We start from the raw sequence: 22,646 nt of genomic DNA, 5'->3' as shown, positions 1-22,646 counted from the left end.
TCCATCTGAGAAGTGTTGTATCCGAAATAGCTGCAATCACTTTCTCTTAAGGTATTCATGTGTGATTTCCACAAGCGTCTATACAGACGGAAGGAAAAACACGGGCATGTCTGGATGAGTCGCCTCCATATTTCCAGTGGTTAGCTCCGAGTTACGAAACCGCTTTATTATGAAGCTGGCTGTGGCGCGTTCTTTCTGACGTCACTTCCTCTCCGAACTCATGTTTGTAAACGATCAATGAGTCCATACAAAGCTAAGAGCCGGAGATTCAAGAAATACACGGCACACTTACCCGTGTAAAAAATTATCCAAGTAGGAGAACCTTAAACGACGATTTAGTGTGGCCGAAACGGGGCTTAGGCTAAGTACTTGTTCCTTTAATGAGTTATCCGGCACAAGTTGAAGTGTTTATGCGATGGATGAAGCAAACAACAAACGTAAAAGGCAAAACATCGCTACACAGAGTAAAGAACAGCTTCCAAGGTAGCGATAGAGAGATAAAGTCAAAGCATGATGGACGTAGGAAAGAGTTGGAAAAGGAAGGAGGGAGATGGGGGCGATCCATCTGATAAAAGGGATTTGGTCTAGCCTGCAACAGTAATTTACTGCAGTGGCGATCCAATGGCAGATCAAACAACAAAAATCTCATCTCTCTCTCTCTCTCTCTGTCCCTCGCTCGCTCACTCACTGCAGCCATTCAGTGAGCGGCAGAAGACGAAGGGGTAAGAAGAGAGGAAAAGATGCACATTTCCTTTCCTTGACTGTTGAATGCAGCATACGCCATGTGTCAAATATATTGGATTTGATTACGACTTGTCTAAATTGTACCCTGCCTTCCGCCCGAGTGCAGCTGGGATAGGCTCCAGCCTCCCCGGGACCCCGAAAGGGACTAGCGTTAGAAAATGGATGGACGGATTTGCTCATATACCATACGTTCACTGGACGATTCAATTTTTACTGGTTATGAATAATAAAACGTTAGTAACATAAATCTATACAACGTTAACATAAAAACTCATATATTTAGACAGGGGCAGCACGGTGGAACAGGGGTTAGTGCATGTGTCTCACAATACGAAGGTCCTGAGTAGTCCTGGGTTCGATCCTGCGCTCGGGATCTTTCTGTGTGGAGCTTGCGTGTTCTCCCCGTGACTGCGTGGGTTCCTTCCGGGTACTCCGGCTTCCTCCCACCTCCAAAGACATGCACCTGGGGATAGGTTGATTGGCAACACTAAATTGGCCCTAGTGTGTGAATGTGAGTGTGAATGTTGTCTGTCTATCTGTGTTGGCCCTGCGATGAGGTGGCGACTTGTCCAGGGTGTACCCCGCCTTCCGCCCGAATGCAGCTGAGATAGGCTCCAGCAACCCCCGCGGCCCCAAAAGGGACAAGCGGTCGAAAATGGATGGTTGGATGGATATTTAGACAGAGTTTTGGGTGATTGACGAGGTGGGGAGGGAGGGGTTGGTTATGAATAATAAAACGTTAATATCAGCTAAACTAATAGACAAAAAATGTGATAGTTTGGAGAGATTTTGAAAAGTTGAGGGCACGGGATGACGTCACTAGTCAGGAAATGTATTGTAGAATAACGTTAAAAAAAAATTTAACGGGAAAAATGATGCAATGATAAGAGGGGCCAACTTCACACAGGTGAATGAATGTTGCTTGAAAAATGTATTTCTGCTAAAAGGCATCAAAGGATCTGTTTTCTGGTTACATCATTTTTGTGAAACCCTGCTATTAAAAAAACATAGCCTCCCGTAAAACGTCAGAAGTTTTTAAAGCTTAACACCGCCGTTTCCACGAAATGCCTCCACAAGCCTAATGCATACACACAAAGGGCCGGTCAAGAAAGTAACTGTTCTTGGCCGGGACGTGCTGACCGTCCACATCCTGTGTCTCTCATTATGAAACAACAAACAGTGAGCCGTTCATTCCTGCAGTCTCTGCCACCACTGCTTCCCGTCCTTGCTTTGGAGCTGGTGCCCAACCTCAAAAGGCCCTTGGGTAAAATTGGGGGCGGGGGGTCCAAGTGATCCCTTGAGGTGAGAGGCTGACATCATCCAACCATGTCTCCTCTCAACTATGACCCCAAGAGGAACAGGGGGAGGGAAAAAGAACCTCGATGGAAGCTCTGTGGTCTGGGAGCTGCGCGTGAACACTCAAGTGTTGCACAACTTCCCAGAATCGGATCTGTTGTGGCCAAACACCGAAAGAGAGAGAAAAAGAGGGGACAACCGGAGGATATATTTACATAGTTATCAAGCTAAAACTGTGGATGGGAGTCTCCGTGGTATCTGACAGTAAGTATGCTCCGAGGCTGAGCTATGTGGTTCATGGGCAGGTTAAACTAGTCAGAGCCATCTTGTTTGGTTCCTTTTACCAAACCGCACACAAACAAGACATTCTTCGTGATCAGAGCAGCATGACTCAATCCACTTGACCCGTTTATGTCACACCTATGCCAAAAAAGGTTTGGATAGAATCATGTAGATGATTTGTTTCTCTTGTAATTCCATTCTTTTATGGACTCGTGGTACTAGTTCCCAGACACACACAAATGAAACATTAACATTCCCACAATGAGAGTTCTGTGTGTCATTCTGGCGCACATTTGACTGAAAAAGCTATAAACTCAGCCTAAGTGCCGTTTGCCACAATTACAGGGATTCTGTAAAAGATACATTTTTGGGCCACCAAGCATTGATTAAATCACGTCATGGACAGAAAATGACCTATGCATAGGGATGATACTTGAAACCGGTTTTCTCGGTTGTTCAATAAGAAAAGAACCGAGTCCTCTGACTCGAATCCCTTTTTGAGAACCGGTACCCGTTATCGAGACCACTATAGTAAAGAAAAAGAGTTGGTTCTTTATTCGAATCCCTGGGAACGAATCCCGTCCCGACAAGAAATGCTCCGTGTGACATCACAAGAAATGGCGTCACGTAGCTCAGTTATTAGGCGCAGATAGCGAAAACAGGAAAAAAATGGACGGGAAAAAGCGCTCCAAGGTGTAATAAAGTTCAAAACAAAAGGTATAATCCAAGGAATAACTTTACTGAGAGATTTGAGCAGGGTACAAACACATGACGAACACTTTTACGACCAACCGGAAACATAGCAACCAGGCTAGCAACGTACCTCCTTTACGGCAGCTGTCGCAACGTTCTTAAAGCAACCGCAGCACATACATATATATACAACACATCTCCCTTTTTTAACTTTTGTTTTTCTTTCCTTGTAAACAAAACAAAATCACACTGTATATGTGTTGTCTGTCTAATTATAAATAATGCAGACGAGGCGTGTTGGCTGAGTTCTTGACGTTTACTTTCACAGCGTGCTCATTCTTAGCTGCCGGGTGACGATATGCAACAACACTTTTCGGGGCTACCGCGCATGCTCGTCACTCCCGTTGCATGCTGGGTAGTGTAGTTGTTATATTCCCTAGCTCATAACATCTTTCCCCATATAAGGAAATAATGTTAACTCAAAGTGTATTTCTTTTTTTAACTTTAACTTTTCATTTTTTTAGCATTGTATCCACATTTGCAAAGAACTTTTCTCTTCATATAATTTTCTTTCAATAAAGAAATAAAGTGCAAAAATGTCAAAGCATCATAACAAACAGTTATGTCAAAAATCAGCAGAATTGCACTTTTTGGAAAGCTGTATTATTTTCAGTTTTGTGCCCAAGGGACTGATTTTATTTAACACTATATTATTATTTATACACCTATAGTGATCACAGAGACAGGTTGTTTTTATGTTACTGTATATATTTGTTTTTCTGAAAAAATCCCACTTAATATACTTTGGGTAACAACAGTCAATATTTATTTATTTTATTTAATTTTTTTAGGGGGGCTAACAGTCAATATTGATTTATTTATTAGATTAAATTGTTTTCTTATATAATAAAAGTGAGCTTTTGTTAAACCAAATATTGTGTGTTTTTTTCCATTTACAACAACCTATCTGGACTCGATAAGAGAATCGATAAGGAATCGGTTCGATAAGAGGATTCGATAATAGGCTCGAACTCGATAATTTCTTATCAAACATCATCCCTACCTATGCTGCTGAAAAAACTTGAAAAAGAAAGAGAAAGCAGGCTTCGCTACACATCCTATTAAAGCCTGAAACCCTACCTACTATTCATCAGTCAGCTACAGAGCTCTAGGTTGGATTGTTGTTGTTTTTCTTCGGCAAATAGGCTAACCTAGCACGATGTTACTGTTAGAGTGTGATTGCAATGTTAGCATAGTAGCTCAGCTGGATATGCTTATGGTGCTAACGTTTTTGTCCTCCTGCCCCGCTGCTTTAATGTTTTGTTTTTGTTTGTGATATGTAGTATCTACAGTAGGGAAGAGATTCATATGGCACCATTCTTGGGTGGATCTCGCGTCAGAGGACGGTGGGAGGTTGATCATTTTGTAATGCAGTCTGCTGAAAATGATGAAAAGCGCCACTCGACATAGCAACGGACACCGTTTTCCAGGTTGGAATTGCCACAAAACACATTTTAAGATATTCAACACTCTACTGCTGTCTAGAAAAACTATAAACTCTAAGCTGATGTTTTGACTGCTACAAATAAGAGATGCTGTATAATTTCATGTATTTATTACAAACTGAAAACTGTGCATTTAATTGTTTACGGTGACTAAGACACAAGCCATATAAAAGTGTTTTTTGTGAAATGCATCATTCAATATATAATACCATTTTGCTGCACCTTCTCACCAAGAGGATTACATGCCAATTTGAGGAATGAGACTTTAATATCTATAAATATGCATTGATAATCTATATAATGCCAAAACAGGATTCACACAGACGGAATTCTATATTAAGGATTCATGCATACAGTCTATGTAGGTTTGTTTGCATAATGGATCTACGCCACCAGCAATAAACTAAACCCAAATGCTTCGTCTCCACTACAAAGTGCGGGTAAGTGAGTATTCACTTAACAGTAGTCATTGCTGCTGCATACATACTTGATTTAATGAAGATGTATTTTGTAGTGCACATAATCAAATGAAGCATTACTGTCAAAAGTCTTCTCTTATCCAGCAAACCTAAATACAAATTGCAATTATGAGTAATTCCAGGCGTGTGTTCTGTTTTTTCTTAGTTTTTCTGCAATCACCCTACACCAAAATGATAGAGGATAACATTACACGATATCTTACTTTATTGTACCGTGAAGACAATACTTAGTTCAGCGACAGCGAGCCTTTTTCTTTGGCATTTTAATGACAGTTCCAAAAACAACCAGCCTTAACAAAAAAGTAAGTGGTTCACGAAGAAGAAAACAATTACACACAGGAAGATAGATGTTGTTAAAAATAAAAATGGAGTACATTTCTTTGTTTTCATGTCTTACAGTGGTTAACTTATTTTTAAACTTACAACAATCTTAACAAGCCAGATGCGTGAGGCCCTATCTGCAACGCAACTAATTACACCACCCATAAGGCCTTCAGCAAATTTCAAGAAAACGTTCAATTGTTTGCATGTTTTGGCAGCGATTAACTTATTTTTAAACTGGTATGATTGCTAATTTTTCATGTTACTTAAAAATGTACAGTCAATAGGTTTTATGACGGCAACTGATTTCTTTTATTTCCATTATGTCTTTTTTTTCTTTCTTTACTTTATTTCGAACATGAACACACTTACATCATAATACATCACATAATTTCATATAATTTCACTTTACATCATGTCCGAAAAGGAGTAGGAAGAAGCAAAGCTTATTTAATCCTACCCCTTTCCCACTTCAGAGCGCTTACAAATATATACATTCATTTACTGACTTTTTTATAGCAAAATAACATCCGTGAATGAGTAATACAGCATTTTTGTAATATATTATTAGGTCAGTCATGATACACATACTGAGATGAAGAATATCTTACTTTCAATATGGTTGAAAATGTTTCTCATAATTATTATTCTTTGTACTATTAATTTCAACAACCTCTTAAACTGGATCATATCAGTACATTGTTTAACTTCTTTACTTAATCCATTCCATAATTTAATTCCACATACTGATATGCTAAAGGTTCTAAGTGCTGTACGTGCATACCGGTACAAATGTTTTAAATTAGGTTTTCCTCTAAGGTTATATTTCTCCTCTTTAGTTGAGAAGAATTGTTGTACATTATTTGGTAGCAGGTTATAGTTTGCTTTGTACATCATTTTAGCTGTTTGCAATTTTACCAAATCTTTGAATTTTAATATTTTTGACTCAATAAATAAAGTGTTTGTATGTTCTCTATATCCAACATTATGTATCAGTCTAATTGATCTTTTTTGGAACACGGTTAACACATTTGTAGTTATTTCCCCATATTTCTGCACAATAACTCAGATATGGTAATACTAGCGAGCAGTAGAGAATATGAAGTGATTTTTGGCCCAGGACGTATTTTGCTTTATTCATTATTGAAATGTTTCTTGCCACCTTATGTTGCATATTTTGTATATGAGATTTCCAGTTCATTTTATCATATATTAATACTCCCAAAAATCTGGTTTCTTTTACCCTTTCAATATCTACTCCGTCTATTTGTATTTGTGTATGATGCTCTTTTCTACTGTTACCAAATAGCATTATTTTAGTTTTACTGAGATTCAAAGATAGTCTGTTTTTGTCAAACCATCTTTTTAATTTGTTCATTTCTTCTGTTCCATCCATCCACATTCTACCGCTTGTCCCGTTCTGAGTCGCGGGGGTGCTGGAGCCTATCTCAACTGCATTCGGGTGGAAGGCGGGGTACACCCTGGACAAGTCGCCACCTCATACAGGGCCAACACAGATAGACAGACAACATTCACACTCACATTCACACATTAGGGCCAATTTAGTGTTGCCAATCAACCTATCCCCAGGTGCATGTCTTTGGAGGTGGGAGGAAGCCGGAGTACCCGGAAGGAACCCACGCAGTCACGGGGAGAACATGCAAACTCCACACAGAAAGATCCCTAGTGCAGGATCGAACCCAGGACCTTCGTATTGTGAGGCAGACACACTAACCCCTCTTCCACTGTGCTGCCCTATTTCTTCTGTTATTATTTGTATTATCTTCTGTGTGTTTTCTCCTGAACAGAAAGCAGTTGTGTCATCTGCAAATAAAAATAACTTTAAGTGCTTTGTAACTTTACAAATGTTGTTTATATAAAGATTAAACAATCCCAGTATTAATCCCTGGGGTACACCACAAGATATATCTAGCCGTGTTGACATATTTTCACCCATCTTCACATCTTGCTTCCTGTTGGTTAAATAGAAAGCAAATATGTTTACATATAACATGTAAAAAAGTATTCTTACTGCATGATGAGCTTTTTTAAGCAACTGACAGCATGACATCAATAAACAATGTCAGGCTTTATCACAAACAATATCTGAGATGATCAACATAGAGAATCCGTACACATATCCTAACAAGCATCTTTTCGTTCCACCTTGTTTTTATTCCCCCACCCCTTCCCTCTACCTTAGTCACGTGGATTTTAAGGTACAACGGGCCCAGCTAGTCCTGACCTGACAAACAGCATTCTCAATGACCTTTTCCCTCAGTGGGCAAAAAAAATATTTAAAATAAATAAATAAAAAATAAATAAATAAATGATTTGTGTTCTTTTTGACAACTGTGACTAACACAAAACTCTCAGAGTTTTATCTCTACAACTTATGACATACATGCAAGTCAACAGGACAACAAGAAAGGCAAAAGTAGCACAACAAGATTATTACTGTTTGTTGTTATCTTGACTAGGCTAACCTTACATTGGATATCCACTCTAATAGGACTACTAAAGCACAGTCTTAGCTTGCAGAGAAGTCCAGGACCTCATCAGGAATGTAACAAAATGGTGGATCCACCAGAGCACCGCAGCGGGAAATGAACTTTGACATTAGAGCTTATAGACCTCGGGGCTGCTAGTGCATCCTGGGAAATTGTGGCATTAAGTCAACACATGAAATCCCAATGTCCATTAAAATGGACATGTTGACCGTGGTCACAACATAACAGCCTTTGCTTATTTCCTCTCATTTTAAGCAGGTGATTCATCACTGAAAGCATTCATTGAGCACAGACGACAACAACAAAACGTCTCAGAGTAACAAGGTCAACCTCGGGCCAACTTAGAGACTGGCAGTTTCATGCTGGCGGACCCACCAACACCACAAAGACAGCTGCCAGCACAGAGAAAGCAGGAAATCAGTAGGCTATTACCATCCCAACTGAAAGAACAAGGCTAGGGTCAAAGCTTTTTCTGTGAGTTTCTTCATCTTTTCGTCCCTGCACTGTTTTATGGCCCGCTCATCCAGCCGTGGGACAACAGCGTGGACATCATTAGCTAAGTGGTGGCGAGATGACAGGCTGCGATCGATAAAAGGCCACGGCTCAACCATCCACGGCCTGAGCAGTGCTTAGTCACCAGCCTGAGGCTTGCATACGGTGTCGCCAAGGCTAAAGAGATAAGTGATGGCGAGTGTCAAGGCTTTGCAGCCTGTGATACTGTATCTAATACGTAATTGTGCGCCGCCACCTTATCTTCTCACCTTAAAGGGGATATGATGGCCGCTGTCATGCCGCCGCTCGGAGGCCAGAAACAATCTGACTGCGACACTACCCAGGTCAGATTAGGTAGAGAACATTAAGACCAAGTACAGCCCAGTAAACATCTCCACAGAATACTATTTTAGCTTTGTTTTAAATTAAAGGTTGTAACGTATGTGACGTATCAGTACATTGATTGTTTCTATAGGTTATTTTGGTTTTGAATGTTCTGAGCTTGTGTTTCCATTACAGTGTGCTCGCCGCTCAACGGTGTTACGAATCTTCCATAAAAGTAAAAGTGACGTTAAATGTTCATTTTTCCATTGCATTCATTATTTTAATGAATTTTGCATTTTTTCCAGAGTAAAATTATTCACTTTAAAAGTGGCATGTGTTAACATTTTTGTGTGTCTGGAGATTGCAGGGTCTCCCCTACATGTAAATGATCGTAGCGCACCGCCACGGCAAAATAAAAGCTGCCACACCTTAAAAATGAGGGATTTAATTTTTTTTTTTTACATGAAAACAAGTTTAGGTAATATATTGTATGAATGAATATACTGTATATAGTTTAATAGTTATGCACTATTGGCCTCAATTAGTTTTAAAAACATCTGAAATATCCTATAAATGTTCCTCTATGCTTTTTTTTTTTTTTAAACATGCATCTGGATCACCTGTCAGCATAAACGCTACAGCTCGTTTTGCATCTCATCAACCCTGGAAAGGAGTTGGCACTCTGCAAAAGTAAGGAGTGAAAGTTCAAGAGAAAGGTCTTTCAAGTTAATTGGTGCATTTCGTATTTAAGACTGTGAAAACTCCACAAACTTTGACCGTAACGTCTAATTTTGTGCTGTGTGTGTCTTTGAACATCCATTTGGACATCCATTTGGACATCTTTATGTGGCGTGTACATGTTCTCGCCAAGCGTTTGTGGGTTTTCTCCGGGTATTCCGGCTTCCTCCCACATTCCATAAATATGCATTTTCAGTTAATTGGAGACTAAATTGTTTAAAGATATAAATATGAGTGTGAATAATTGTCTCTATGTGCCCTGCGATTTGCACTGCTATTTTCCGTTAGCTTGTTAATGAGCTGGTCCATTGTATGTTAGCATTAAGTCAATTAGAGCCAAACCTCATTCCATATAATTGCATTGAGGTTTTTTTTCAGTTTATTCCAAACTGTATTATTAATTTAAAGTGATTCTTGCATGTATGTGCACTTCATAATTATATTGATGTACTTTCCTTTGTGTGCTTAATTTTTCGGTGAGCATATCAAAACACCACCTTAAGTTTTTTTTCCCCTCACTAATTCAAAGGACTGTTACCATATTTGGCAAACTAAATTCCATTATTCTAGGAGGGCAGAATATACCATACCATACCATACCAACTTTATTTATAAAGCCCTTTAAAAACAACCACAGTTGAAAAACAAAGGGCTGTACACCACAAAGAAATAAAGGCAAAGGACAGACTAAAAAATAAAATTTAAAACAGAAGTAAAATACACATTAAAAAAGCAAATACAAAATTACCCTAAGAACAATTTTGTTAGAATATAGTGCAGCCTGTGTTACATTGGGCAATAAGCAGCAACAATTGAAAAATAGAGCAAAACGATATGACAAAAACATGTTAATAGTAATAACTAATAGCACAGATTTGTTTCAAAATCTGTATACGGCAACATTTGTTTAGCCTTATTAAAAAAAATATATGCATAATCGACGATTAAATTAATCATGTAGTTATGACGACGTCATGTTTGCCACGCCCCCACCACTACATGTATATCTGCAATCTGGGGGAAACCCTGGATTGACATTGTTTCCTATGGGAAAGGGTGTTTTCGTTTTCATACCATTTGGTCGTCAACAGGCCATTTGGAATTGACTTATAACAAAAAACTAAAGGTACCACTGTACAAGACGACCCTGAATATGAGATACACTCTTTGTTAAGACCCATTTTTGAAAATATATAATTTTTCAAACAAAATCCATGACAAAATGAAATATATTTCATGTTTGTTAGCTGCTCGACAGTTGTTTAATAACTTTGCTTATATTAATTAAAATTTCACGATTTAATCAACATACGAGGTATGCACGCTTGATTTGTTATCCCTAACCCACCTACAGCACAGTATTAGTAGTAATGTCACCTCTTTTGATCGCTTAATTTTTATTGGTCATCTGAGCTTTCTTTTAATGTTATCGGATTATATCCCTAATCATAACTCCTCCTCTCTTGTTCGCAAACATGCACGACCCCCTTATTTCATTGGGTCTCTGTATCTCAGTCGCATCTCTCCAGGTCACCACTGTGTGACAAGAAGAAAAGCTCTGACCTGCTTGGGAAAATGTTGTTCGGCTTGGGTTGGGTTGTGTTGGTTTCAATCAACTGGTCTTTTTCAGACTTCTTTCGCAGGAAAATGTCAATACGTGGTAGCTTTTATTGCACACTAGATTTACTAGACAAAAATGTATCTGGACATTTAATCCACCAGACCAAAGTCTTTTAAAAAAAGTATCAACCGCAAATACTTGCACAATACAGATAACGCCAAAACAACAAATGAGAGGAGCAACAACAATAAACACACTACATGGTTTTGCATGTTTTTGTAGGAGACAGGGGGACATGCCAAAGGCCACCGCTGTGGTGAAAAATCCCCTGGAGTGGCGTCTGAGACAAACATCGGGTGACAAGGCGGCGCCCTTTCCGTGTCCTTAACCGCGGCTGACAATTACGCTGCATCATGCCCTCGAAAATGGAAACATTAAAATAGCTGATGAAGACGTGAGGAAAATACATAAGGAAAAAGGGAAACAGAAAGAGAGAGAAGTGAAAACTTGGTTTATTTCAGGCCTGGAGTTCCTGTCTACAGACCATTTTCCATGTAGACTATGTGACCACTGGCCAACTTTAATTACATCCAGGAAGTTAAAGTGACACATCCAATGACAGAGGCAGCCATATTTGATTACATTGCTTACCACAACTTGTAAGCGCTTCGCAGACATTCTGCATGACATCATTCAAGTGGAGAAGCCCGTGATTAGGACTAAAACTACGTGATAGGGTGAGGACAAAACGGACTAAGACTGTATTAACTCTCCATAAAACTAGATGCCCCAGGAACAATGAATGAATTGTTTCTTTGCAGCAACTTTACTACAAGTAATCAAAACAAAGGCTCGAGACATGCAGGCAACACAAACTGCGAGTGCAGCAGAATGTAAATAAAGCGACGAGCGGGATTTAGGCTGAAAATGTAATATGCAATATAATAGCTTCATAACAACTCACATTTCGTCAGCGCCACAGTCAGGTTTATGTAAAAGATGTTACAAAAAAGTAAAATGCCACAAAGGGATATTAACAAAGTTAAAGAAAAAACATACATAATGTACTCGTTGGAAATAGCAAGTTACTGGAAATTACATTTGTGATATACACTACTGTATAATTAATGAAAGAAGTCCAGACTTGTAAAAACACCAAACAATAGCCTTTATTATAAGACTTCAAAGGTTTTACTTCAAAGCTAAAAAACAACCCGAGACTACTATAAGCATAATGATCAATGTTAAAATACTCCTGACAATCCCTTGAGGGGACTCCGTGACCCATTAGAAGCAGCACCAATCCAACCCAGTGAACTCCAGGCAGCAGTGGCCTCATTTTACTGGCAGCCGGTCAATCATAACATCTTATCTACGGACACGCTGAGTCATGGAATTTAGCTGTGGCCAATAGCCAAGCAGCAGGTTTACTTATGGCTGCCATTGATTGGTTGATCCCGGGAGTGCAAAGCTGAAAGGGCACATACCAGCAGGCGCACAGCCTGAAGCAGAAGCCAACCGCAGTTTAGACGCTCGCGCTCTCTTTTATTTATCTTTGACCACTTGTTCACAAACTATACCTGCTTTGTGGCAACACCTTCTTTCTGTTCCTGCTCTTGCAAAGACCGAATTAGGTGCAGTCAGAGTCAATATCTGTCAGTTAAACTACACTAGTGAACCCCTAGGACTAATTATTGGGTTCTACCTTCTCCAGGGCCAACAAGGAACATAAATGTTCTCAAAGTACTTGTCAAGTATTATAGAGTATATATGAAACTCAGATATGCTTTACAGTAATAGTCAGTCTACAGCTTGTATAGCATGGATTTATTATCCACTGAAAATGAATCAACACACTCATTATTGTCTAAAACACCTGGCAACACAAGTGCTTAGCAAAATAATTGTGTCTTGCCTACAGTCAAACACTGTGGTAAGGGCATCATAGTCTGGGTTTGCATGAGTGCTGCCGGCACTGGGGGAGCTGTGGTTCATTAGGGTGAAACATGAATGCTAACATGAACTGTGGCATTGTGAAGCAGAGCTTGATACTCATCTTTAGGAAACTGTACCACTTGTTTAAATATTGATCAGAGTATGAACCACAATCCCTTCAGTGCCGGCAGTACTCATGCAGCCCCATACCATGACACTATCACCACCACAACGTTGCTCCGTTGTGTGTAGGAATGGGTACCTTTCACATTTGAATTGATACTTTACCAATAACGGTACCGGTACTGAATGGTACCGATTTTCAGTATTTCTCTGTGTTAGTCTGACAAAGTTTGATCTGTTTAATTAATTATCTTGATTTCTGACACTTCTGAGTCTAATTTGCAAGTAATATATAGTAGACTTTGCATGCAGTTGCAATTCGAAAACATTAGATGGCAGAAGGGTATAGACTACTGTGTGTTTCCTAGTCAGGGAGTAGTCTTTGTCAATACGCTGAATCTAGTCTTTTGTTCCGCCCTATACTGTATGTATTTATTGTACCTACTACACACCAGCCGTTTGATTGCAACGTGCATCTTAGTTGTAGTTTTCATTAGCAAATTTGGAGGAGTTGAAATTGCCATGTAAAATGGCTAATGCTAATCAGTAGGATATCTATGGCAAATCCAATGTGTATTAGCATCAAGCCAGCGCATTTTTATTCTACGCTATCATGTTTTCTGTCAGGCAACTTGCTTTGTTGTCATTGATAATTGCAACATTACCTAGGGAAGGGCTGGACGTTTATGGCAAAAATAATCATCACAATTATTTTGATTGATATTGTAATCACGATGAACTACATGACTATTTTTTCATTTGAAAACATTATTTTTTTTTGTACCACCAAAACTCGACTCTAAATATAGTTAAAAAACGGATATAAATTAGTAACAAAAAAACCACAAGTAAAATAATAATAATAGCAACAAAAAAAATTATACAATAGCAATGTAAAAAACTATCAAATTCAGTTATAATTGTTTTTAATTCAGTTTTTACCTTTTACAATTATTTTATCACAATAATGTGTGCTTTTTGTGCCAAATAAAATGTTGTAAAATGTTTGTTAATTAAATGCAAAAATCCTCACATTTATTGGTGCAATACATCTTTGGACAATGTTGACCAGTATTTTAGGTCAAAGCATAATATCTCTGTAAATGTATTAGTAAGTGCTTTTAGTACATTGTGCTTATTTTGTTAGCGCAGTCAGACCGAAAATGGCGCACCGCGTTATTATTGTGAAGGGCAAAGTGTGCTGTGCTGTTCTCATTTTGACAAGTAAAGAGGCGACTCACTTGAGGCTGTTAAAAAAAAAAGAGAAAGCCTCTCCTTTTTGTGACTGCTGCCTTGTTTGCACATTAATCTTACATTGATGATGTTGTTCACAACAACACCAGCAGATGAGATGTGTTGTGGGAGTTTGAATTGTTCTTGCTACCTTTACCTTCCTAGTTCAGTCGCTGTTTCAAATAAAAGTCTTGACATTGTTTAGTTTAGGACGGTGTGGGTGGGTGTGTTGGGTATGAATAAGCAGTACCGGACACATTATTTTCCCAAACAAATGTTCCATCTCCTCACAATGACATAATTTCACCTATATTTATGTCAATTTCCTTAATATTCTGCATTTAAAAGCGGATTCCGTTTTGTTGGCCAATTATGTGACTCCGTCCGCGTTTTATTTCTTACTTTTTTGTTGAGTTTAGTGATTATTGATTAGGCATACTAGCACTGTGTCAAATACAAAGTAACAACCATGGTGACACTCCAAACTTCTGAGAGACATGCCCTTTTTTTCGTTCATTCGCTTCTCATCCGTTTCACCGTCACAAGCTCCGGAATTTGCAAGCACGTTGTATGGCCCGTTAATATTTTTTTCCGATTATTACATTTTAATAATCGTGAGAAGCCATAATTGAAATCGAAATCAGAATTAGAGTAATTGTCCATCTCTAACCTTGAGGCAGTCCGACTGAGTTGGTTCTAAATCCTGCTTGAGTGATTGTTTGAGCTGACCAAGTCTGCAACTGCCAGGACGTCACATGCAACAAAGGTATCGAAACATGGATCATTTGATTTTGCGTTAATCGATACTCGGTAGTACTGGCGGAATTCATCCATCAGTCGGTGCCGACAAAAGTAGCAAATTCTGTAACCATCCCTACTTGTGTCGCCAACCATAATATTTACAGCCAATAATGGCTGTGTGCAGTCATTTTTAGTGGACAGAAATTCTATACTGCAATGAAAGCTGGACACGGAGTATATCCAACTTTACTTTCTATAGTATTGTCCCTTAGAGAGGGGGATCCCCTCACTTTTGTGAGCTACAGTAATTGTATCTAGCACAGCTGCTACTATCCAGGCATCTTCATCATTCCACTGAGGCTTACATCCTGGTCCTTCATCTCCATGGGCACCAGGCTTCCAAACACCGTCTCTGTGGATTCTTTTTTTTCTCTTAAAAGGCCACTTTAATCACCTTTACTTCCTCAGAGCCACCATTTAAACCATTAATCATACCCAAAAGCCTTAAACACTACCAACAATCCCCATTTGAATTGGAAAAAAATACCAATATAGGGACATGGTAAAAAGTATTTTTTGTTAACGATTAATTCAAAGTTCTTAGGTGAGCCATTTATTTTAAAGCCAGTGCATGTTGGTAACATCTAATAAGCATTTTTTTCCAGAATTGCTGACTTGAGGTCAGTCCTCTTGTACATCCTGCTGAGGTACCTCTAAACAGTGAATCTGGGCAAACTACAGAGGGGTTTTGTATCATCAGTACAATATGCAAAGGGGTTGAACGCACACTAGGGAGAGAAAACAAGTTGAACCTTATTTCAACCAAGGCAGGCACACTTTCTAATGGAAATTCAGATGCAATCATCCCAGAATGCACCTCTCACTGCCTAATAATCAGTCACCAGAACAAAGCCACCATTGAGCAGAGAGTGACTGTAATCTGGACCACCAAACTCAACCATAGCTGCCTGCTATAATTAGCTCCTTTCTCCATCAAACACAGACTTACACTGACTTACAAGCGAGCCTCTGCTGTGGAACATGAGTGAGAGCGATTTAGTGAAGAGACCCAATTTTAGATGAGCGGCGTATGAAGTCAGCCGGCATTGACAGGTCAACTCGTGGGAGAAAATTTGCAAATGAGCAGGTGACAGGCCTCGTTCACGGCGGTTTATGGCAATAAAAGCTGGGGTTGACATGAAAATAATACGGTATATTTTGAAATTGGGTGGTACTTAAACCTAACACCACTTTGCTCACAATACTAAATAACACGCTCTCAATGGGCTTCATGCATCCATTTGATTACCAAACACACCCCTTCTATTTCCCTGCAAGAAAGCCTGTCAAACTCTGATATGTCCAGATAATGAGGGGACTTAATCTCACGTTCAGCGTCCTAATCAGAGTACACATATCTGGCCTACAGCCGGACAAGCAAAGCCTTCCTCCCACTTAATCCCAGCAACGGCTTCCAATCGTAGGACTGGAGTTTCAGTGGCAGACAGTACAGGGGTGAGTAGGTACACAAATGGTACAGTTATTAGAGGAAGAACAGCAGGCTATTCAACTAAATGGTCAAAAAGCTAAGAATTGGAGGGGACAGACATCTCCCTTCACTATTTTGTATATAACATCAATGAAAAGGTTTGGCCCGCAGGCCGCCGGTTAAGCATCCCTGAAGTAGATAGAGGCTTTGAGCTGCAGTGGGTCCAATCAGGGGAAAAGCAGAAGTGCTGACAGCTGCTGATGCATTTACCTGCGAGCAAACCATCAAACTACACTATTGTGTGCGTGTGTGTGTTGACTTCCTTTGCAGCATTGTCCTCCCAGGGCAGTTGATTAAAGTCAGTGACTCATCAAAAAACCCTGCTCCTGGAGGTGTGTGAGTCGAAAATAACCGCTTGAAAAGGGGCAACAAAAGTACAACTATACTAGAGAAATGTATTTCATTCACCATTAGGAAAATTAACAACCGCAAGTAGGGATGTGCCGATCGTTGGGCCATCAATCAATTTTCACGAAAAAGTACAAGATTGTCATTGACGATTAATACTTCTTAATGCCGATCACAAATGCAGGTCCCCTTTGGCTGATAGTGTATCTATTTTTAGTGGCCAGGATGACAATCGGCTAGCAGCTATTGGTGTGTCTCCATACACAGTGTGAAGACGCTCTCCTAAACTAATACTAATCGCCTCCATTACGGCAAATGAACTGAATTTCTAAGTATTTTATTATCACGTATCATTATCACTGGAGGACATGGCTACTGTATGTCGTGTTGCAGGCATAGTCTTGTGTTACATTTGTAAATTAATACAAGAGCATGTATAGATATTTCATGACTCAATGTATACAACTGCAGCTCACAGACGAGTGCGGCCAATATGTGCAAAATAATATTTGTCCAAAAATAAGGTGGGTGTTGCATTTAGGTGGGCTCTATAGCCCGGATATTACGGTACGATACAGTAGTTGAAGTTAGGGGTGTAACGATATGAAAATTTCATATCACGATTATTGTGACCAAACTTATCGAGGTTATCATTATCATCGCAATTTTGTTGAATGTGCTCAAAAAGTACTTATACACACTGAAATCTTTTAACAGTTATTTTTTAATAACTAAAATAAATACACATTGTTTGAAAACTCACTATTTTGCATGTTCTGTGTGTCTTTGCTAATAGTGCTTTAGTCTTAGCATTATATCTGTTTTAATGGCAAAGCTTTTATTGTTTTGAATCATGGTTTGTACTGTAGCACTTAAAGAATTATACAAATGAAAGTTGCATAAATATAAAATCTATTGTTATTATTTTTAATCATTTCTGGAGGGAGTGGTTGGCGTGGCGTCTTACTCTGTTAAGTAGTCCTTGAACGCACCGTAAAAACACCTGCGTCTCGTATTCCTCTGAGTATAGTACGATCACTGTGTGCTAAGAGAGCACAGCTTGTAGGTTCAATGTACACAATTGAATATACGTACTAGTTGCCAAGACAGCAATGTGTTTTTGTAAGTTTAGATTGGGGTGTGTTGCTTCTTAATGGGGAAAGACGTTAATGTATCTTGTTTTTAAGCTAGCAAACTGGCGCCAGTCAGTCCAGGAGTTTATCAAAGTGCTGTATAAATCACAGTTTTCAGATCATTTGAATTTAAAACAGTAATACTAACTGTCGGGAGTTTTACTGCGGTTATCATTATTACCGTTTATCGTTAGATTCCTAGTTGAAGTATTTCAATTACTAGTCTATTCAACTGATATGTCACACAAATCCACAAGAAAAGGTTTTGGGTTTTTTTTATACAAAAATGTGCATGTGCCCTTTGCCCGCCCGTCCCTTTAACAGGGGTAGAGGGGTCGCACTAATATCCAATGAAAACCTTAACCTTAGCCCTAACCTAAGTAATAAATATAAATCATTTATGGTGCTTACTATGAGGTCTGTCACACCTCTACCTCTCCATGTGGCTGTTATTTATCGCGCACCTGGGCCCTATTTGGACTTTATCAGTGAATTTTCAGAGTTTGTCGCTGATCTAGTGACGCACGCAGATAATAAAATTATAATGAAGGATAACAATATCCATATGAATACCCTGTCAGACCCTCCGTGCATGGCACTCCAGACTATAATAAATAGCTGTGGTCTTACACAAATAATAAATGAACCCACGAATCGCAACGGTAATACGATAGACCTAGTCCTTGTCCGGGGTGTCACCACCTCCAAAGTTATGGTATGGATAAGCCTCCACGGAGGACGCGCTAGCTGTTCCAAGTCGGGACCCGGGGTGGACCACTCCTCTGTGCATCAGTTGGGGACCACACTGCACTGCTGACTTGTCTGCATTCAAGAGAATCTCCTGCTGTCCCCACTATGGACTGGACTTTCACATTATTAACCGTATCCACTCGGCATCCATTGCATCGGTCACCCAAAGGGGGGTGCAATGCATGCCACATCTGCGGTCCCTTCCAGGGTTTCACGCTGTTCCCATTAGGTTGTGTTTTTTCTCGCCCTGATGTGGGATCTGATGTTGAATGTCGTTGGGGCTTGTGCAGCCCTTTGGGACATTGTGATGAAGCCACAGACGAACAAACAGACTTAACGTTTAGCGTCCTTGTCATTAAAAGTGCTAAACTGCTCTGCTGTTCTTGAAACCAATGTTTTCCTTTTTCTAGTATTGATAAAAGGGATCAATTCCCTTTTAAAAATGATTTTGTATCCAACCATATATTCCAGAAGGCAAAGGCACAGATTGATATACTTGAAATGTAGAATTACACATTTATTTATTGATATATCGATCAATCGTTACACCCCCAATACTTGTTTCACTTAAGGATTGTGAATGATAGACAAAATTCCAAAAATAGTGCAGTTCCCCTTTAAGTACCAGCTCAGGCACCATTTAAGCACTGGCAGAGTTTATGGAGTACCGATTTGGCACTAAACCGGGGGTCGGCAATGCACGGCTTTCGAGCCACAAGCGGCTCTTTAGCGCTGCCCTAGTGGCTCCCTGGAGCTTTTTCAAAAATTTATGAAGATGGAAAAGGATGAGGAAAAAAAAAAAAATTTTGGTTTTAATATGGTTTCTGTAGGAGGACAAACATGACACAAACCTTCCTAATTGTTAGAATGCAAAACACAGTGTTCAGAAACATCCAAAACTGCATACAAGCTCATGCCGAAATTCATGAACCTTATGATTTGATACTTTGGCGTTGTTTAACATGAGAAGTCAAAATGACAAAATAGGTCCTTAATTAACTGTACCATTTGTACCAAATTTCATCGTGATTCAACTAAACGCCCCAAAGTTACAGTGGGTGTTTTGTAGAGCAAATTGAGCTCTGTGGGAAATTGTAAGTCAATCCAACTTAATTATCCGGGTCAAACTTTGGGGTTTAAAGGCCTACTGAAACCCACTACTACCGACCACGCAGTCTGATAGTTTATATATCAATGATGAAATCTTAACATTGCAACACATGCCAATACGGCCGGGTTAACTTATAAAGTGCAATTTTAAATTTCCCGCTAAACTTCCGGTTGGAAACGTCTATGTATGAGGACGTATGCGCGTGATGTCACGACGGCAACGGAAGTATTCGTACCCAATGTGTCACCATACAAACTGCTCTGTTTTCATCGAACAATTCCACAGTATTCTGGACATCTGTGTTGGTGAATCTTTTGCAATTTGTTTAATGAACAATGGAGACTGCAAATAAGAAAGTTGTAGGTGCGATCTGTGTATTAGCGGCGGACTACAGCAACACAATCAGGAGGTTGTGTTGTGTTTGAGCTGGATAGCAGATGCGCTACCGTGAGTACAAGTTTGGCTTCCAAACATTTGATCGCTTGCCCGTACGTGCGTGTTGCTATGTGCATGTCACGTACGTAACTTTGGGGAAATATATGTTTCTTGCCGACTCTGATGGCGGCCGGGGTGTCGTCGAAAGCTACAACGCCCGCCGCCGCCGCTCCGTAGCTAAGTTAGCTTCAATTGTTAAGCTTCGCCAAGCTGGAAATTATTAACCGTGTATTTACATGTTCATGGTTTAATAGTATTGTTGATCTTCTGTCTATCCTTCCAGTCAGGGTTTTTTTTAATTTTGTTTCTATCTGCATTTGAGCCTGATGCTATCACGTTAGCTCCGTAGCTAAGTTAGCTTCAATTGTTAAGCTTCGCCAAGCTGGAAAATATATTAACCGTGTATTTACATGTTCATGGTTTAATAGTAATGTTGATCTTCTGTCTATCCTTCCAGTCAGGGTTTTTTTAATTTTGTTTCTATCTGCATTTGAGCCTGATGCTATCACGTTAGCTCCGTAGCTAAGTTAGCTTCAATTGTTAAGCTTCGCCAAGCTGTAAATTATTAACCGTGTATTTACATGTTCATGGTTTAATAGTATTGTTGATCTTCTGTTTATCCTTCCAGTCAGGGTTTTTTTGAATTTTGTTTCTATCTGCATTTGAGCCCGATGCTATCACGTTAGCTCCGTAGCTAAACTGCGTCAACGATGTATTGTCGTGGAGATAAAAGTCACTGTGAATGTCCATTTCGCCTTCTCGACTCTCATTTTCCAGAGGATATGGTATCCGAGGTGGTTTAAAATACAAATCCGTGATCCACAATAGAAAAAGGAGAGTGTGTGGAATCCAATGAGACCTTGTACCTAAGTTACGGTCAGAGCGAAAAAAGATACACCCTGCACTGCCTCTCTAGTCCTTCACTCTAACGTTCCTCATCCACAAATCTTTCATCCTCGCTCAAATTAATGGGGTAATCGTCGCTTTCTCGGTCCGAATCTCTCTCGCTCCATTGTAAACAACGGGGAATTGTGAGGAATCTTTCCTCCTGTGACGTCACGCTACTTCCGGTATAGGCAAGGCTTTTTTTTATCAGCGACCAAAAGTTGCGAACTTTATCGTCGTTGTTCTATACTAAATCCTTTCAGCAAAAATATGGCAATATCGCGAAATGATCAAGTATGACACATAGAATGGATCTGATATCCCCGTTTAAATAAAAAAAAATCATTTCAGTAGGCCTTTAATAACAGTGGACAAAGATAAGACTTTCTGGAGAAAAGTTCTGTGGTCAGATGAAACAAAAATTTAGCTGTTTGGCCACAATACCCAGCAATATGTTTGGAGGAGAAGAGGTGAGGGCTTTAATTTCAGGAACACCATTCCTACTGTCAAGCATGATGGTGGTACTATTATGCCCTGGGCCTGTTTTGCTGCCAACAGAACTGGTGCTTTAAAGAGAGTAAATGAGACAATGAAAAAGGAGGATTACCTCCAAATTCTTCAGGACAACCTAAAATCATCAGCCTTGGGCGCAGTTGGGTGTTCCAACAGGACAATGACCCCAAACACACGTCAAAAGTGGTAAAGGAATGGCTAAATAAGGCTAGAATTAAGGTTTTAGAATGGTCTTCCCAAAGTCCTGACTTAAACGTGTGGACAATGCTGAAGAAACAAGTCCATGTCAGAAAACCAACACATTTAGCTGAACTGCACCAATTTTGTCAAGAGGAGTGGTCAAAGATTCAACCACAAGCTTGCCAGAAGCTTGGGGATGGCTACCAAAAGCGCCTTATTGCAGTGAAACTTGCCAAGGGACATGTAACCAAATATTAACATTGCTGTATGTATACTTTTGACCCATCAGATTTGGTCACATTTTCAGTAGACCCATAATAAATAAATTCATAAAAGAACCAAACTTCATGAATGTTTTTTGGGACAAACAAATATGTGCTCCAATCACTCTATCACAAAAAAACAAGAGTTGTAGAAATTATTGGAAACTCAAGACAGCCATGACATTATGTCCTTCACAAGTGTATGTAAACTTTTGACCACGACTGTATATACAGTAGTGTTAGTGTACTTATTCTTACGCTTGCGAGGATCAGGTATGTGCAAAATACAACTACGCTAAATATACTGTACTACAAATATGCCACAGTGTGTAAAAAAAAAAAATCTCTTCCTGCCTGTTTTTTTTCTATACGGCAATGACACAGCAGTGAGTGGGCACACACAGACACGCACAACACACACAAACTACACCACATCTTTTGCCACCACTCTCACACTTTCAATCCGTCAGCATCTATCTAAAAATCAGGGTGGCAGGGAAGT

The 22,646-nt window shown here is 39.6% G+C and overlaps 1 protein-coding gene across 3 annotated transcripts in view; it reads right to left on the bottom strand.

Moving 5' to 3' along the window:
- The window catches only part of arhgap35a (Rho GTPase activating protein 35a), a 121,985-nt gene that overhangs the window by 97,997 nt on the left and 1,342 nt on the right, over positions 1 to 22,646 (bottom strand). The window lies entirely within an intron of this gene.

This window comes from Entelurus aequoreus, linkage group LG10 (assembly GCF_033978785.1).
Source record: "Entelurus aequoreus isolate RoL-2023_Sb linkage group LG10, RoL_Eaeq_v1.1, whole genome shotgun sequence".
Classification (NCBI taxonomy): domain Eukaryota; kingdom Metazoa; phylum Chordata; class Actinopteri; order Syngnathiformes; family Syngnathidae; genus Entelurus; species Entelurus aequoreus.
Note: the sequence above shows the minus strand (reverse complement) of the source record. Positions and strands in the feature narration are given on the sequence as shown.